The sequence below is a fragment of the Diadema setosum genome, chromosome 14 (assembly GCF_964275005.1).
Source record: "Diadema setosum chromosome 14, eeDiaSeto1, whole genome shotgun sequence".
NCBI lineage: Eukaryota > Metazoa > Echinodermata > Echinoidea > Diadematoida > Diadematidae > Diadema > Diadema setosum.
In genome coordinates, this window is record NC_092698.1 from 3,457,634 (window position 1) to 3,476,207 (window position 18,574).

Consider the following 18,574-nt stretch of genomic DNA (forward strand, 5'->3'; position numbering starts at 1 on the left):
ATCACATACGTTTGCATAATTAGAGAGAATCAACCAAAATAAATCTTATGTACACCTTGAATATAGCTATTTTCTTACCAGCCTTCAGGATGTCACAGACAATTATCATCAGTCATGAAAAGCGTAAGAGGTGCAATATAATGTGAAATGATTGTGTCTCTGCTATAGAATCACCTTGTTCTTTAATGGGGTAATTTAGATGATGTCTGTGCAGTACTGATTGATCTTTACCAAACTTTGCAGCATACTCCCACTTGTTACAAACATGCAGAATATTGTTGACAACTGACCAATGGGTCAATCCAGATGATTTGGGATAGCACTGCCCACAGATATCAGAAGTCAGCAGTACAAGTGTAGCACGCATAAAACCAGAGAGGTAAGATCCAGATCACTGATCTCGTCAGCCTCTGTTTCAACAAACTTGGCACCCAAGAATCATCGATGTGATCTTTCTCAATCCCTAAAAGAGCAGTCTAACTGGCTTATTGCAGGATTCCAATTGATCCCTGTGACTGATGATTGATTCACTGAATTAGCTTTTCTCATTTAGAGATACTTGTCTAATGTAAGGAACAGGGGGAAATGGTATGTGAAATAGATAACGCTTATTACACCTTGCAATAATTCAGGCAGTGTTGATATAAAATCACAGAGCACACAAGACACAAATAATGTACAATTACAGAAACATAATATAGAATGAAACACATAGTTTGTGTTTGTTTAGTTTGCTGAGTTGCTGTATTTCTTTACTTTCTCTGTTCCAATATGGTTTTAATTTCATGCAATTTGTCTGCTTGTGTTATTCATATCATTTCATTGTTATTAGTATTAGATTATGATTATGATTATGATTATGATGGTGACGATGATGATGATAATGATGATTATTATTACTACTCTCATTACTATTATCATCATCCTTATGATTATCATCATCATCATTGCTTGTATTATCATTATTATCATCATCAATTACCACTTCAGGTAATGACAGTAATATCATCAAAAATAATAGTTCTGCAAAACAATATGAATGAGAATAGATAATGATTGCATGGGTAATTGAAGAGAGTAAGAGTGCAGTTAGTGGGGGCATAATGATATGGCTAAATAATGGCAGATCACTTCTTATTCCTTGATGTGCCATCAACCTGCAATTTAAGCCTAATGTCTAGTACAGAGTTTGTATCATAAAAACAGCTGATAACTGTATATGCAAACAACAAGCACACACACCTATATAGAATAAACAACCGTGCACACACAATTGCCATGCAAGTACAACGTCACATTGGCTTCAACCCACTCACACAGAGGAACACCAACCACAACACTGTTTATATTCAGAGTGCAATATCACTTCCATGTTTCAACATGGCAAAAATGAATAGAGTAATATCAAACAGATGGAATGGTTACATTTCATGAAATCTGGACATAAATCTCCGCAGGAAATGTACAGATAAAATTTTTAAGAACAGTGGAAAATATCATCACTGATTATGTTTCCGCTGATCTAAACAAAAAGGTTTCCCGAATTTCCATTTCTTACGTCATGAATGAAACAGAAAAACCTGGATCCGTAGCATCAACTCATTGTTGTATTATAATAAACTAACAGTTATGCTGGAAAGGGATGTAGTTCTTTAATTATTGACAATCAACAGCAGAGTTGTAGGGGAAATTACATCATCACACCATCTAATTTGCATATCACGTGGTCACAACCAGTGTCTCTATTCCAAGAATACATGTGACGCTTCAGGACTCCACAGCATTATCATGTCCGATTCTGCTTGAGTTAACTCATCAGAGCCAACTAACATTCTGAGTGAAACTGCACTTTAAACGCACTTGTACTTTGTAGTTTTGTCCTTTAACCACAACACAGATTCACTGCTGATCACTTCCCATCACTAACCACAGCACAAGGCAGCGACAAATTGTGACATCTGTCATCTACCACATTCTCTGCCACATTCTCTGCCACAGCCCAACATGTTGGTTGAGTTCTGCTACACAATCACCCCACACCTTACCTTTCTGTTGCTACACCACAGAAAATTTGCCAGCAAAAGAAGAGTATGATTTGGCTTACCTGTGATGCAAAGATAAGAGAAGAAAAAAGCACAAGGCATAACATTAGTCAATCAAAAAATATGTAGTCATGAGAAATAAATAAAAATTCTGCTATATTCTGGCAAATACAGCAGAGAGGTTGAAATGCTTCTGGACAATTGCATTTTTCTTCATGGACAAATTTTAAAATATGTTTTGCTTGACATTCTTCTACAATCAGACACTGAATGGAATCCTAGAAGAAGACATATAATATATCAAAATCAGGAGGAATTAATTCATTCAAAATATTTTCTCATTGCTGTGTATTTTGATAACTCCTGTATGAATGTAGCATCAAAACAGAGACCCTTTACTTGGGAAATGGTGAGGTATTTCTATGGTTATTTGAAAGAACAAATAAGTGACAAATGTTAGACTTATTCATAACCTTACCCACCCACCCAACCCCCCCCCCCCCCCAACACACACATGCTAATGCAGTAACTGTTTACTCAAAGGACTTGAGCTGCATAAATGTAAATAGATGCCAGATCACCCCTGGCGCTACCTGGTGGATTTACCAGAGGATGCACTCAATGCTTCGCACAGTATTGACATGTATCCTTTTGAGAGGAGATTTCATGCATGTAATCTGCATTCCAGCAGATATCTCACTGATTGATTCTTTGCAAAATTGTCCATTATCAAAGATACAAAATAAATGCCCATTTTTTCTTCTTTTATCCTTATGTGTACTCTTTCTTATCCCAATAATCCTGGTTATAATAATCAGAGTGTATAGTAGAAAACATATATATCTGAAAGGAAGAAAGAGTCATTCCTTGCATAAAAACACACAAAAAAATGGAGAAAAAAATTCTAGGGATATGAATATGAATCATACATCATACATCAGAAAACATTGAGTGTGGGTGATCCTAGAGAGGTCATTGACTTGCAAAGATACCTCTTCAAACAAGATATGAGAGAAGAATAAGGATTTAAGACAATTTAACACAAACATCAACTATTCCTAGACACCCACATGACAATACAAATAAAAAAAAATGGACATGTGGGAGAATAACAAGCATTATACATGATGACACAGCAAATTGAAAGATTGACTTGTTTGAATCTGGAAATTATTGTTGTTCCGTGTGGGCAATGTCTATAGCCATTGTGAGGATGATGTATCTGTTTATACTACTGACCATATACCACATCCAGACTTCATTAATATAATTTTCATACGATCTTGCACTCAGAAGGAAAACGTGGCATGTGATTCAATAGAATATCTTCAGGACAATGCACTCTTTCAATGGCTAAAACTTGTTCTCCATTTTTTAAAAAAGCCAATTTATTTTAAGAAAAAACCTAACTTGCCAAATGCTGTTCTTTTTTATTATTATTAAAGGGATAGAATAGTATTGATGGAGATGAGGATTGGGCATTTGACTTTTTGCAAGATACCAAGAAACCACTTATGAAATAGTACAGAGCATACCATTCTAGGGGGAATTCAAAGTTTATTTGATGGAAATCAGTTGTGGAAAGGCTGAAATATCCAAAAACAAAGTAAAACAGAGCGATCATGATAAAAGGTGGGTCTCACCTTTTATTAGGATTGCTCTGTTTTTGTTATCTCAGCCATTTCAAAACTAATTTTCATCAAATGAATGTTGAATTCCTGTTGGAATTATATGCTCTTTCACATTTCAAAAGAAGTTTCTCATTATCTCATAGACAACAACAACAACAAAATGTTAGAAACCTGAGGCTAGGTTTCAACCAAAACTATGCATTACCGTAAGCTCTACCATTTTCATTGACAAAAAAAAAAAAAAAAAAAAAACTGTTAGAAAATCCTCGAGATAACTGCCATTAAAACTGTTGTTATCAAATTCTACCATGGAGTATTTACAGTGGCAGAAAAATACCTGCAAAAGAATGGCAAAATTGAAAATAACAAATAACAAAAACAACAGGCACTCTCATGAGTGTTCATAAAGGTATGACTGCTTGACTAATAGTGGGTCCTAAAACACAATATTTCTTAAAATGAAAATCTTTTTTTCATGTTTACATTACTGTAACATTGCTTGCATGATAGTCATCTGTATCGATTTGCATTATTGAAACCAAATTCATGTTTTACTGACAGGAAATATTTTCTTCGCGGCTTTGCTCAAGAGGCATATAATACCAAAGTACAAACTGTACTTTGGTCTTGAGATATAGAATATATGTCGGGGTAATTTCTCTGCAAGTGACAGAACTGTCACATTACCAAGATTGCTATCATGAGTGAGGACAGTATCATAAAGTATGCTGATTAGCTTGCTGACATTCAAACTCATTTGCTTCCATTAACCCATCATGTCTTCAAAACCACTTTTATGTAGTTTGGTACTCATTTCATAATTTTCACTACTGCTGGTGTGTAATAAGGTAGAAGATATCCACATACAATTGTACAAAATATTTTTTTAGTTGAGCCCTTCATTGTTTATTATTGTTTGAGATGCAGAATTTCCAGAAGTCTTTGTATTATTAAATATACCTGATTCTTATACTTGGCAACACATTTTAGAAGATTAATGGCCCTATTTCTCACTCAAACTGGCATTCTCTTCAAATTTCTTTATTTCATTCATATTGAATGCTTTAAACCTGTTTAATCTAATCTGTCCACTTAGAGTGTTGTGGTGAAATTCGGAAGTGCTCCTGTGAAAGTTCATAGGATTTATTAGTTCGACATTTGCTAAATCCTGCTGAAACTTTCATTGATCAGTTGCTTTAATTTTACCACTTTCATTCAAATACCATTCTCAGTCATCTGACCTCCTACACAAATACTTCACCTTTGACCCATGACACTGAGATACACATCAGGAGGTGGTGATATCGACAGCATGCCTGAAAGGTAAAACTTTCAGCCACACAAATCTTTCCCTCGGCCCGAGACAAAACTTATTTTGAGTGACTAACCAAACCATGTTACCCCCTGACCACTTCCCATAGTTACGGATAACACTAGACTATCTTTCCCCAAACAAGTGGGTCACAGCAAGCCTGTCAGACATCCTCCTACGCAGGGATATAGGTTTGTACCTCCATAAGTACTAATAGAACTGGTGCATTCTCTTTTACAGCAAGAGGAATTTTGATTTGTTTGTTGTAGCTTTTTTTAATAACACTATACTCACTAACTAGCCCTGTGGAATTTTGATGGTCCATGTGAAAGCGTTGACCACTTCTATTTCTTTCACCCCAAATTGTGTAAACACAGATTTGCAATCCTGGATTAATCCAATGAGCCATATAGAAATTACACCAGTTGGCGTGGAATGACTGTGCCTCAGTCAGCAGGGGGTTGTCACTTTACCTATGATAGTACAATGGCCACCAAAGCTCAGTATAGTTTTGAATAGGGTCTATTAGTAGCTTTGTCCATACAACGGTCCTAAACTTAAAGATTAGCTTGAAGTTTCAGTATTTGACAATTAGCTCATAGTTTAGCGTCACGTGGACACGATAATCAACAAACTCAAAAGTTACAAACTTGTAGCATGACCTCTTTGTGAACCCTAAATCCCCTCACCTTACGGGTCAACCTCCAGAGCATGTTGTACGCTACTGTATCATTACAAGTTATCAGGTTTATCGCTACACTGTAGCACCGCATGTACATGTAATTCTTCCGGTTTGTGGTTTAAAGGGGAAGGCTAGTAACTGATCAGTGGGAATCAGTGGAAATGCTGGGAGATGATTGTTCCAATCCTTATGGGATTCATTCAAGAGTTCATTGTATATCTATTGTTGTATGAAAATGATTTGCTTCAGAACGGTCTCATATTCAAGTAATGTGCAGATTAATGCTCCGTCACTGACCAGGGACGCTAACCTGGAAGCATTAAACTGCACGTTACTTGAATATGAGACCGTCCTGAAGCAAATCATTTTCACACAACAATAGATATACAATGAACTCTTGAATGAATCCCATAAGGATTGGAACAAACATCTCCCAGCATTTCCACTGATTCCCACTGATCAGTTACTAGCCTTCCCCTTTAATATCAAGTAGGACTTTCTATCAAAAATTTGATCTTCAAGATTAGGTGTCCTGTGGACACATATCATACAGTAGTTTAAAACTACAGACTAATCACTGAAGTTTAAAACTTTGAAGATTGTAAATGTCATGTGAAAGTAACAAGTGAAACCAAAAGGCATGTGTATGTGTATCATCTCAAAAGCATGCAGCTATGCCACAATGTAACTGTACCATGAATGTAATGGGGGGGGGGGGTACAGTTTGGCACTAAGAAGAAATACAAAAGTTCTCTCTTCCTACTTCCCTTATTGTTGAAGAGATTTGCAACAGTGGAACCACAAATCAACAAAGGCATAGATAGAATACCTGTGTAGGGAAATCTGTTGTTACTTACTACTTTTACACTCATTGTAACCAAAGAATCTGTGGACTCCGGGAGGCATTAGTTAACCAAATCTGCCATAGTTCTATGGGTGAACAGTGATGCACTTTACACATGTCTACAGGAAATCTACTTATAACTTATCTTAAAGCTATGCAGGATATACACACCACCATCATTCTGAGTAGAAAATCAAATCCTACCAGTAGGGTACCTACACATTGTACATCCACCCAAAATTTAATCTCTTTCACAAAGCAACTGTTTACTTGGTACAAATTCCAAACAGGTACATACAGTGTAGAAATGCATACATGTAACTAGGGCTCCTCACCCTCCCACTACAATTGGCAATCTACATACCAGCCTTTTTGTTTGCTATGCAAATCTGCTCACTCTTTTAATTATCACAATGTCAATAATAGTAAAAGGAACCACTCAGAAGCCACAAAATCAACACAGCTGATTACAGAATTGGCATTCTTGTCTGCCTGAGAGCACATAAATACATGATTATTTTACGATGTGTCACAGAAATGCACTGCAACATGAAGTGCATTTATACTGCCATTGCGACACATGGTATTTTATAATATCAAAGTAATTTGTCACTGTTCTCATTGGCAAAAATAACACCGTAGTAGGACCTCTGGTGTTTCAGATGGTAGCGTTCCTGTTCATGAAATATTGTGGTAATTTTGGTCCAAAAGTACACCTCTCTGGGGTAAACATTGTGCATACACATATCTTCTATGGGGAGACAATAGGATGTGTAACAGCTCACATGAGAAAAACACCGTTGTGTGGTAGGAGATATTTTGTGACATGATTCATACTTAAAATCTCATATGCATACTTTGTGTGAAGTTTGAATGATCAACCTAAATACCATGATATTTTGTGATGTATTTCAAGATGTATTTCCATCCACATTATAGAATTCCGCATGAAATACTGCAGTATTTCACCACAATGGGCCCTGTATGTACATTCATCTTGTGAGATGTACATGTTTGTATTAATCTTCAGTAGGGCATAAACTCTGCTGTAAATTCTCCAACACTTTCAAATGCAGTTGCTGCTTCATTACTGTTTTCTTCAGCAGCACGGATTCTTCTTTTCTTCCTTTTTTTTTTTTTCCTTTTCACTTCTTCCTGTGGTACTTTTGCCTGTGTGTATTTTAAAGGGTGTGTACAGTTCTGGTCGAGGTGAGGATTTAGCTTTTAATGTTTTGCGAGATATTCAGAAACCACTCTATGAGATGTCAAAGAGCATGCAGTTCTAAGGGGTATCAAAAGTTTATTTGATGAAAATCGGTTTTGAAATGGCTGATATCCAAAAACAAGGTGAAACAAAGAGATCCAAGTAAAGTTGTGGCATGTCGCCTTTTATTATTAGCACTTTTTTGGATATCTCAGCCATTTGAAAACCAATTTTCATCATATAAACGTTGAATCCTTCTTAAAATTACATGCTCTTTCATATTTCATAAGAGGCTTTTCATTATCTCACTTAGGAATGTTTAAAACATGAATCCCCACCTCAACCAGTACTGTACAGTCCCTTTAATGAGCAGGAGTTTTGCTTTGGGCGTGACTTTCTCATTACCAGGCTGTTTGAGTGTTTCCAATCATGGAACCCCAGTCTCACAGTATGGCTCTATGACTTCATCTGCGACCCTAAAGAACAAACAATTGTCAAAATGTCCATTCTGAGGGAATTGAATCTGTACTCTCAACACTACATAACCATGTCAATGGTAAGAAAATGTCATTACCTCATTTATTGTTAGGTTAAAACATTGCTTTGTCTGTACAATAGAACCAAATCATATACAGCGGTATAATCAAACGGCTCAAAATAGAAAAATGACAAAGTACAAATTTTGTCTCTTCATTTCTTCCTTAAAGGGAAGGTAAACCCAAAGAACAATGTGGATTGAGTGAAAGCAGCAACATTAGTAGAATACATCAGTGAAAGTTTGAGGAAAATCGGACAATCGATGCAAAAGTTATGAATTTTTAAAGTTTTGGTGTTGGAACCGCTGGATGAGGAGACTACTAGAGGATATGACGTATGAGTGGACAACAATACAAAGAAAATATAAAGGAAATTCAACAAAAATTCACTTTTCTAGAATTATGAAAAAACAATGGACCAACCGCTTTCAGAAAGCAGGGGGAATAATTGCTACCCTTAACATATATCAATATCAAGTTGATGGAATTTGTAATTTTCATGAAAAATGGATTTTTGCAGAATTTTCTTTATATTTTCTTGGTATTGTTGTCCACTCATACGTCATAACCTCTAGTAGTCTCCTCATCCAGCGGTTCCAACATCAAAACTTTAAAAATTCATAACTTTTCCATCGATTGTCCGATTTTCTTCAAACTTTCACTGATGTGTTCTACTAATGTTGCTGCTTTCACTCAATCCACATTGTTCTTGGGGTTTATCTTCCCTTTAAACCAAAAATAAAGAAATAAAACCCTTGAATTTCTAGGTAGATGACTCTAACTGGATTAATCCTATACCATATTTTTACCTCAAGCAGTTACAGAGTTTAACTACAAAATGATATCACATTCTTTTTTTGATATCACATTCTTATTTATTTCTTAAATTTTTACCTCAAGCAGTTTAAGAGTTTAACTACAAAATGATATCACATTCTGCATGGATGACAATGGCTTACCATTAGAATTAAAATATGCATCCTTGTACATCACCATAGGAGAATGACGTTATCATACCCCCTGTGACCATGAACTAAAAGTGATGTTGGCTAAAAATCTTGATCCGTATCATTGTGTATGGCAATTAACATTGTGGGTGCTGGATTCAGAAAATGTTAACCCCAAATCAGCACAATATCACTGTGGTATCCAGCCATTTGACTGATATTGGTATCTCCCTGGACGGAGCATTTCAATGGGAATCACTCAACAAACAACGATACAAAGCTTCTGTCAGACACAAACATGACGGCATAATCCGCAATATAGAAGATAACAAAATGAGATGTGAGGTATAAAGTAAAAGCCACCCAGATACACCATCAATATGATCAGATCCAAGCACGTACATGTACGTAGCAAGCAAACATTAATTCCTGGAAGTCGCACATGTGTTAGAACACATTCATGACTATTAAGACAAATATTTGATGCCGTATAACATGTTCATAAAACTGTACGTGCACATCTGCCTTGTTGGACTGGTGCCTACCACATAATTGCATATCATTTAACATTTATTAGAGATTTAATCAGCTCACAGCTCTACCCAATTTGCTAGGAGAGTTAATTCCTGCCCTATTAATAGAAAAATAAATTGACTGATGAGAATCAGAATATGGATAATCTACCCCGAACAAAGGAGCCAAATTGATCGCCTGTGTAATGGGACTGTGTGCCAAAGAATGAAGCTTATCAAAGGGTCCCATTGTCACGGCAGTCGATTCAATTAGGGAATCAAGTCTACATTGATGATATGTAGCACTCCCTGGAAATAGGGTGCTGGGAGTGTGGGAAGGGGCTGGAGGCGAGGACATAAATTAATAGCTCATGTGGATTAACCAGGGGGGAAAAATCCATTCAGTCATATGGAAACACAGAATCAAATGCATATCAGCAACTATTCATGTTTGGTATCAGTGCTACACAAAATAATTTGTCCTAGAAAGAAAGACCACATTTCATTGTTCCATATTTGTCAAGTACAAGTCAGCCTATAACGTTTGGACAAACCTAATTAAATGTGATAGGGAACATTTAGCTATGTATGCCCATAGGTGAAACATTTTGCAATGTTGTCCCTTGGGAGCAAATTCTGTCTGTAGACACAATTGACAAATGATAGAATTAAGAAAACAAACCTTTGATATCATAATATGCATAGCCATACAAGCACAGAACAAAACAACCAAGTGACTTGCCATGAACATGGAAATGTGATTTAAGGATACAACATGAGAATAATCATATTCGTGATCATGCAGATTGTCTGAGAAAGTTACAGTATAGTCTTTATAGTAGGCTAAGCTAAGTTCAGAATAAGATGAAGGTATGTGCAGACAGAGTGGTGTCAATGACACTTTGAGCACTTTGAACAGAACAGATGTATTCAAATTATCAGTTTTGCATTTTGTTATTCATAATGTTCATGAATATTATTTATCGCATTTAACTTATTTTTAGTCAGTGGAGGCTAAATTTCTGTGGTATTCTTATAATAGACAAATGAAATGAAATGAAACGAAACGAAACGAAACGAAACGAAATCAAATCAAATCAAATCAAACTAAACTAAACAAGACAAACTAGAAATGTCGCTACAGCGACTGGTTATACCCCCGCCAAACAACATTTCATAAGCTTTGGTCAAAACAACATTTCATAAGCTTTGGTCAAAAAACTGAGGAAGTAGTTAAATCCGCAAGATCTTTCCTTGATCTTCTGCCATTAATATGCCTTTACCATGGCAACGTACTTTCGGGGACTGTCGAAAAATGCGTCTTGCACATCTACAACCAAAGGCACACATCTGTACCAAGTTTCATGGAAATTGGGCAAAAACTGAGGAAGTAGTTTGCAACACAAAATTTTCCATCATTTTGGCTCATAATATGTGAGCTGTTACCATGGCAACATACTTTTTGTCACTGTCAAGAAATGTGTCATGCTGACCTATATCCTAAGACAAACATTCAATATGAATTCCATGAGAATTGGAAGAACACTGATGAAGCAGTTTTGCCATGAAGCATTTTGCCCTATATTTTACCAATAACATGCCGTTACCATGGCAACGCACTTTTTGCCACTGCGGAAATATGTGTCTTGCACATTAACATATTCAGATGAACATCTGTACCTAATTTCATAAAAATTGATCAAAAACTGCGGGAGGAGTTCGCGACGCAAGATTTGTACCCATTTTTGCCCATAATATGCCGTTACCATGGCAACGTACTTTTGGGTACTGTCAAGAAATACGTCTTGCACATCTACAACCCAAGGCACACATCTGTGCCAAGTTTTATGGGAATCGGTTGAAAACTGAGGAAGTAGTTCGCGACGCAAGATTTGCAACGGACCGACCGCCCGACCGACCGCCCGCCCGACCGCCCGACCGACCGCCCGACCGTCCGCTGATTCCTATATACCCCCTTCAAACTTCGTTTGGCGGGGGTATAATGAATGAACATTGTCAGGAATGCACAAAAATGCACAAATGAGTCTCTGGGTTTAAAATGCAATATCAAGGCAGTTTTTAGATACAATTTAAGTCACTCAATCATACAATACACGTAAGTATCATGCAACTGTACAAACCCTTCCATTATTGGACCATTTCATAAAGTTCCCTTCCCTCCCAGTCATTATCTGTCACAATGACACATTCTCCAACTGCACCTGCTGTAGCAGCCATCACTATAACATTTAATCTGGTATGGGTGCCAACAGTATAAATACCATTGCAGCATTTTACAGGCTAAAAATCCATGATCGGTGGGAAAACAGTATTTCATATTTCACGCAAGAGACATGAGTAGTAATACAATCTGGGACTTTTTAACAAAACTTTCCATGAAATATGCAGTACTTTGGCAGAAAAAAAGTTTCAAAGTACCAAAAAAACACACACACACACACACACACACAAATAGTGGCCATCTCTGCTCTGGGCCTAACCCTAGCCCTTAAATCCATTATAAAATCCTATTTGAACTTGACCCAAAGCAATACACCGACCTGATACTTACTGTACCTTCATCCTTACGAACTCAAAAATATGATGTACAAACTGTGCTAGCACCTTTGACTATACAAGTAATGGTATGTAGTCACCAATGGCATGCAGCAGACATTATTATTACTTTTTGTTTTAATCTATGAATAAGGCAACAATGGAATGACTGAAGGTTTTCCACCAGCGAGCAAGAAAGATTGATGATAGCATTCCAATCAATCTCAAAGACAAAGCATGCTTGTCACGCAACGCTTTGTCATATGAGCAAAGCCAATATTACAAGAGAAGACCCATGTGTTTGAAGGATACTTGAATATACTGCCTCTCATCTCAGACTCATCGTGATGCTCCAGGGCTTGCATGAGTATGCAATGTGAACTTTTCATCTGATGTAAATGAAATGTGCAGCGGAGAATAGACGTCGCTGCTCTGAATGAAAACAGCCCAGGTGCATTATGTGCATGTACATAAGAATGAGATAAACACAAGATCATATGTATGAATCTTGGACATCTCTGCACCATTTAAAGGGAAATTCCACCCTGATTGTTTATGTTGCCTTAAATATGAAAACAAAAAAGTCATTGAACTAAATCTGCTTTGTAAAAAAAACAACAACAAAAAAAAAAACCAGAAGAAATTGATCCTCATAAGTTACATTTTTCTTAAACAGCATGGAATATATGGTCATTTTTTTTTTTTTGTCTTTAAGGATGTGGGGGATAATGAAAAGTCTGAAAAAAAAATATTACATGTCCAAAGAAGAAACATGCTTTTGATAGGAATAAAATCAGTTATCTGTCACTTGTTGAAGCAATGTAGGGTAACCATGATATACCAGTGAATAATAGTGCGTAATAACTAATCACTTTCATATTGTTCATAAGCATTCTTTATTTAGTTTTATAATGTACACGTTTCCTTCTAGCACTGATTATTCGCTTTCACTTCAGATAACTTACACCTTGGTTATTTTAATCTCTTTGCTTTGTAAGGAGTTTTCATTTCCACCACATTCATTTGATTTCAGGTCTGTGGATGTCATCTACTGGCGTATATCAGTTGCTGCTAAGATGGGCAATTAAAGCACTTGGAGTGTCACATCAAGTTTTCACGCTGTCATGGAAAATATTACTTTGCTGTGGAGGCATCCATCAAACTATGGGGCCTACTGCATTTTGAATGTGGCCTCAGGTTCAACACAGGCAAAACTAGGACAAACCGTGGTCAAGCCTGGTTGACCACGGCTGTCATGGAAACCTTGATACTGTAGGCAAGCATGATGCTTCAAGTGTTATATGATAAAAATGTTTCACCTTTAACATACAGATGATAATGTTATGAAAACCTTGCCCAGCAGAAAGCCTCTACAGAGTAAACACAAAATGACTTGTTTTATACCTAAAGTTTGGAATGTCATAAAATAATCATTACACCACTTGGAAACGAGACAGATGAGTGGCAGAGCACCAGGGGTGAAAATTGGCACAGATGGCACTGTGTACATTCACCTCAACCAATCACAATCACTGAAAATTACCCCAACTGCACAATGTCGCAAGAATTGTACCATCAGCCATCTATCACAGCAGGCTTGCATAAACAATAAATGACTAAATCACAAACAGCTTGACACAAATTTCCTTCATGTTAATAGGCTACAGACTGACTGAAGATTGAAACCTTTGAGATGTAGGCCCTAATTGTGAGTTATGTGAGAAAATTCAAAGTTTACTTTTACTAAAAATAGTTTCCTCATACTTGTCTCCTGCCCAAAAGCTCTTTAAGAAATACATGAAGGCTTATCTATATATAAAGGATATCATGCTCAGCTTTGGAATTTCACCTAAGCCACAAAATATTTTCCCTTCAACAGCTGTAAAGTACGCATGAAGAATTACCTCAATTCTGCTGCGCTCTTTACTGAAAGAAATGCTCAACAACAGTCACATGTCTTTGAGCGTGGCATACAAGACGGGCATACCGGCAATCGTTACTCAAATTACTCTACGTCAAGTGATCGTTGCGGCAGAGAAAGTAGCTTTCACTCATCGAAGCTTTCTGCCATATCACATGTATGTAACATACTATGCATATATCTCAAAGCAAGAGCTGCGGTATATGATTGAACGGAGAAGTCAACATGTCTGACATTTTGTGGCAGGTACAAAAATGACTCCTTTCACATCATAAATTTGGTTGTTGTTTTGTTTTTAAATCTATACAGCTTTCTTCTTATCTTCTCTATCATTAATACTATCAAGAGTAGTAGTAGTATTAGTATTTTGATGACGATGATGATGATTACTATTATTATTATTATAATAGTTACCATTATTACAACATGAAATCCCGCATATGTATTCCCGTAGAAACTGCTTTCAGCCTTGAAGCATGTCGATGAGCTCTTGTCAGTAAACCAGTTCTTGATGGGAGACCCCAAATGAGATGTTGAAATCAGATTTCTCAGGCTATACTTCAATCCTAGCGTTTTCTTCTATCTTTGCCCCACCCCAAAATCCCTTCTACTTTTCATGAAGTGACAGAATGCAGTGGCATGACGGGGAATTCCTCTCCTCATCTCTACTATCCTCATTTGTTCAGTTTCCTGGAGGGAAGTGAGTTTGCCAGAGTGCATTAGAGTGTGCATCGCCTGAAGAATGAGTTATGGGCCACAATTCTCTCTCTCTCTCTATCCATGATAGACAGAATATATAGGAAACTGATGAAAGAATATACTGCATAAAGTGGCAAAGGCACACCACACTGACAAACTGGACACAGAGAGATGGACAAACAAACACACAGACAGACAGACTGTCAGAAGGAAAGAAAGAGAGAAAACTAATAAATACAGTACACTGGGGTATTGATCATTAAAAGGAGAGATCGTATAATAAAATGCATCTCATGCACAGTCAGATCACATGTAAGACAGTAACCTTGTAACATACTGTATACGCCGAATATTTTGCGAGGTTTTTATTTTCGCGAATTTCGCGAGTTGGGTGCTATTCATGAAATTAAAGACACACGAAAATATTGACTCTGATTCAAGATGTGAATGTTACATACGCGTGTACATTTCTCCATTCAGTACACGACTCCACGATCATGAATTTAACCACTCGCGAAACCGTCGAGAATTCCAGATTCGCGAAAATTTAGACTTGCGAAATATATGGCGTATTGACCGATTCTGTGACGCGCTATGTGTATTTTTGGCATGGGCGCAGCCATAGTGGGTGTATCAGCCGACCCCCCCTTCCCACTCCCCACCCCTCTCCCTACATTAGCACGCGCGCAGAATGAAAAACTGCTTTAGCCAATAGGCGTCTCGTACTGAGTGCGCGAATGCTTGCTAGTGCGCGAACCTCTGTTACAAGTGCGCGATAAACATGTTGCCCGGGGGTGGGGGAGAGCAGGGGGGGTCGGCTGATACACCCACTATGGCTGCGCCCTGTGCCGTAAAATGTCTGCTGCCCTCAACGAACCCGAATCGGTCAATACAGTAACATACATTCGGAAATTAGAGTGAAACATATGCCATTATATTTAAGGACACTATCCTTGCCGTCTTGACGCTATCTGGTATCAACTACCAAGCATATCAAATGTCACGGATACGAAATATAACCATGTCATTATGTGAGGATGTTGATACATATATTACATGTGAATTTGAGCTTGTGAACGTGACAATGCTTTCCAACAGTGCAACTGCCAAGTTTTCTTATTTCCTTCATCTGCTCAACAGAAGAGAAGTGCCCAATTCTGTCTCCGTGAAAAAGAAGAACCTGGTACTCACTCACACACCCTAATCCAAGATGGACTAATTCATATGATTGGGTTACGGAGTGGAAGTGTCGAGAGGAATCTAAATACATGCACGAGGAGATAATTGGATGTAGCGGGCAGGCATCCAGAGAAAGGAGGAGGCTCCCCACTGAGGAGCATCTCGCAAGAATGCACCCAACAAGATCCGACCGCCATCGGGCGACGTGTGAATGTTGAGCAGCAAAGGACCAGCTGACTGGGGACAAGGGGGCATACATTACTGTCGAGACATCTCCTGGCCTTCACTGAAGCATCCAGTTTGAGAGGTACCGAAATTTAAAGGACCTTTACTAGCAAACTGGGTGTCGGCAGTAAACTTTTACCATATCAACTTTCAATCATACCCATTAATACACTATGGGTGGGTTTCAGAGCCTTCTTGAAGAGGTTCGAAAGCCTGCTTGAAAAAGCGGTCTCTTGTCTGTTTTTACTGTGCTGGCTAGTTTCGCCCAAGCAGGCCTGACTGGCTTCGTTCCCATGGCAACCATGTTCCCCTTCCATCACACGGTGTGGGCTTTTGAATTTCTTACAAAACAGCAAATGTGATTGAGTGCGAAAGTGTGCAAGTTGTGCGGCATTCATGAATAGTGGCTGGTTATGACAACTGGTTTGTTTACATTAAGCTGCCACTAACCTTCAGCTTTAACTTCCGGGTCAGCAAAAAAGCCGCTTCCTAAACCGCGCAGCATTTATACTGTAACCAAGGCTCATTGCAGCTTCTATAAGATTGTAGGAAGCTCTGAAACCACTCCCTGTAGGTGGTTTCAGTACCTGATCTGATTGGATCTCCTTTTCCGAATTCTAATGCTACAATGATATCTCCATGCCAACATGGTTGCTACTCTCTCTCTTTTTTTTCCCCTGTGACACAAAGATGTAACACTGAATTTGGCAATTGGAAATCGAAAAGTACAAACTCAGGATTAAACTACTCCTTGGTCCATTAAAAAAAAATAAAAATAAAATGAAATTGACTAATCCTTTCATTGCCACTGCCAATTATATGGCATGAGATATCATGACACTTTAACAAGCAATTAGCTTGGAGGAGTCATGTTCTTTATAACAATTTGGGAGGATCTTTCTGAGGGCTGTTCATACATTTGTTAGATTTTAATTCATTACTGTTCATTCAAATCTTTCCTGAAGGTACACTGTAAGGGTGTCATCCCGTTGCCTACAGAGAAATATTTCAACCTGCAACAATCTCAAGATTCTGACCCACTGCCGTACATGATCTTGTCTCATGAATGTAGCTGAGCAGTGCCCATACCTGATTCAGTGCCTAAACTATGTCTCCCAAACGAGGGCTCACCCTCGTCAATTCATGACATTCCAACGCAGAGAGACGGATTATTCATCGCGTGCTCCTTCTCCTTCTCTCCTTCACCCTCTCTCAAGAGGAAGACACCTTCAGGGCTACGAAAACAGCGCAAGATGCGACAGAATGAGAGTACAAGAGCTACAGGCATCCAGCGTGCCCCCGACTCTTGACACCTCTAGCGAAAGTGAAAGAGAGCAAGAGGGAAAGGGGGGGGGGTGGGAGAAGGAGGGGGACAGAGGGGGCATTGAGTCGCTATTTGATATTGACTGCAGCCTGGCCATGCGAGAGCACGCCTCCCCAAAGTCTCCTGACCTAAGCAGATGGGCTGTCACGCTATCCGACCATAAAAATGATATCTCCCTTTTCTTCGGAAAGACACACACTTGACCTTCACTGGGAATTCAAATATATTCAACATAAAACGAAGGACCCCCTCCCCCCTAATAGACATAATATAAATGAAGTAGAGGGGAAGTCTGACAGATATCCTACCTCCACACTATATTTTTCAAACCCATACACACTCCTAGGTCAGTGTCTATTCCAATGAAAATTGCTTCACACAATTACCTCTATCGTCAATTGGGCAGCAGCTCATCTTCGCTACAGTACAAGATGTGGTGAACATTTTAAACATGCAATAAGGTCATGTACTAACTAGTAATTATGACTCTGTAATGGTTCATATGGCAAAAATCTCATCCTGTAACTTCAGAGCCTGTAGTCCACATGATTATCATCATACATGGTGTACATACCTTATGGGGGCCGCTTTGCTGTGAGCACTCCATAACAAAGTAATACATGTAGTTTTGTTTATTTGTTTGTTTTTTACAAAGATTTTGAAATAACAAGGTGATATATTTTCCATAGCCACAGCTAAGCATAGTTTCTTCCAATCACTTCTACAAGAAGGCATGTCAGTAATAACAGCACTGAGTCTTCACCAAGTATCTACCTCTGATGTCTACGATCATACGATGCTCCTAAAATGCATACTTGGTCGTGACCCTCCCTAATGAGACATTATCAGGGAACAATTTACATGGTCATTGAAAGCATCAAATTCATAGGCAGGCTCCAATAATTAACAGTTTAATGTGACCTTCAAGGCTATGTATAATGTAATTCCAGGAAATACTTA

General features: G+C 38.0%; 1 protein-coding gene across 2 annotated transcripts in view; it reads right to left on the reverse strand.

Moving 5' to 3' along the window:
* LOC140237758 (arf-GAP with GTPase, ANK repeat and PH domain-containing protein 1-like) overlaps positions 1-18,574 on the reverse strand; it is a 180,593-nt gene that overhangs the window by 123,002 nt on the left and 39,017 nt on the right. The window lies entirely within an intron of this gene.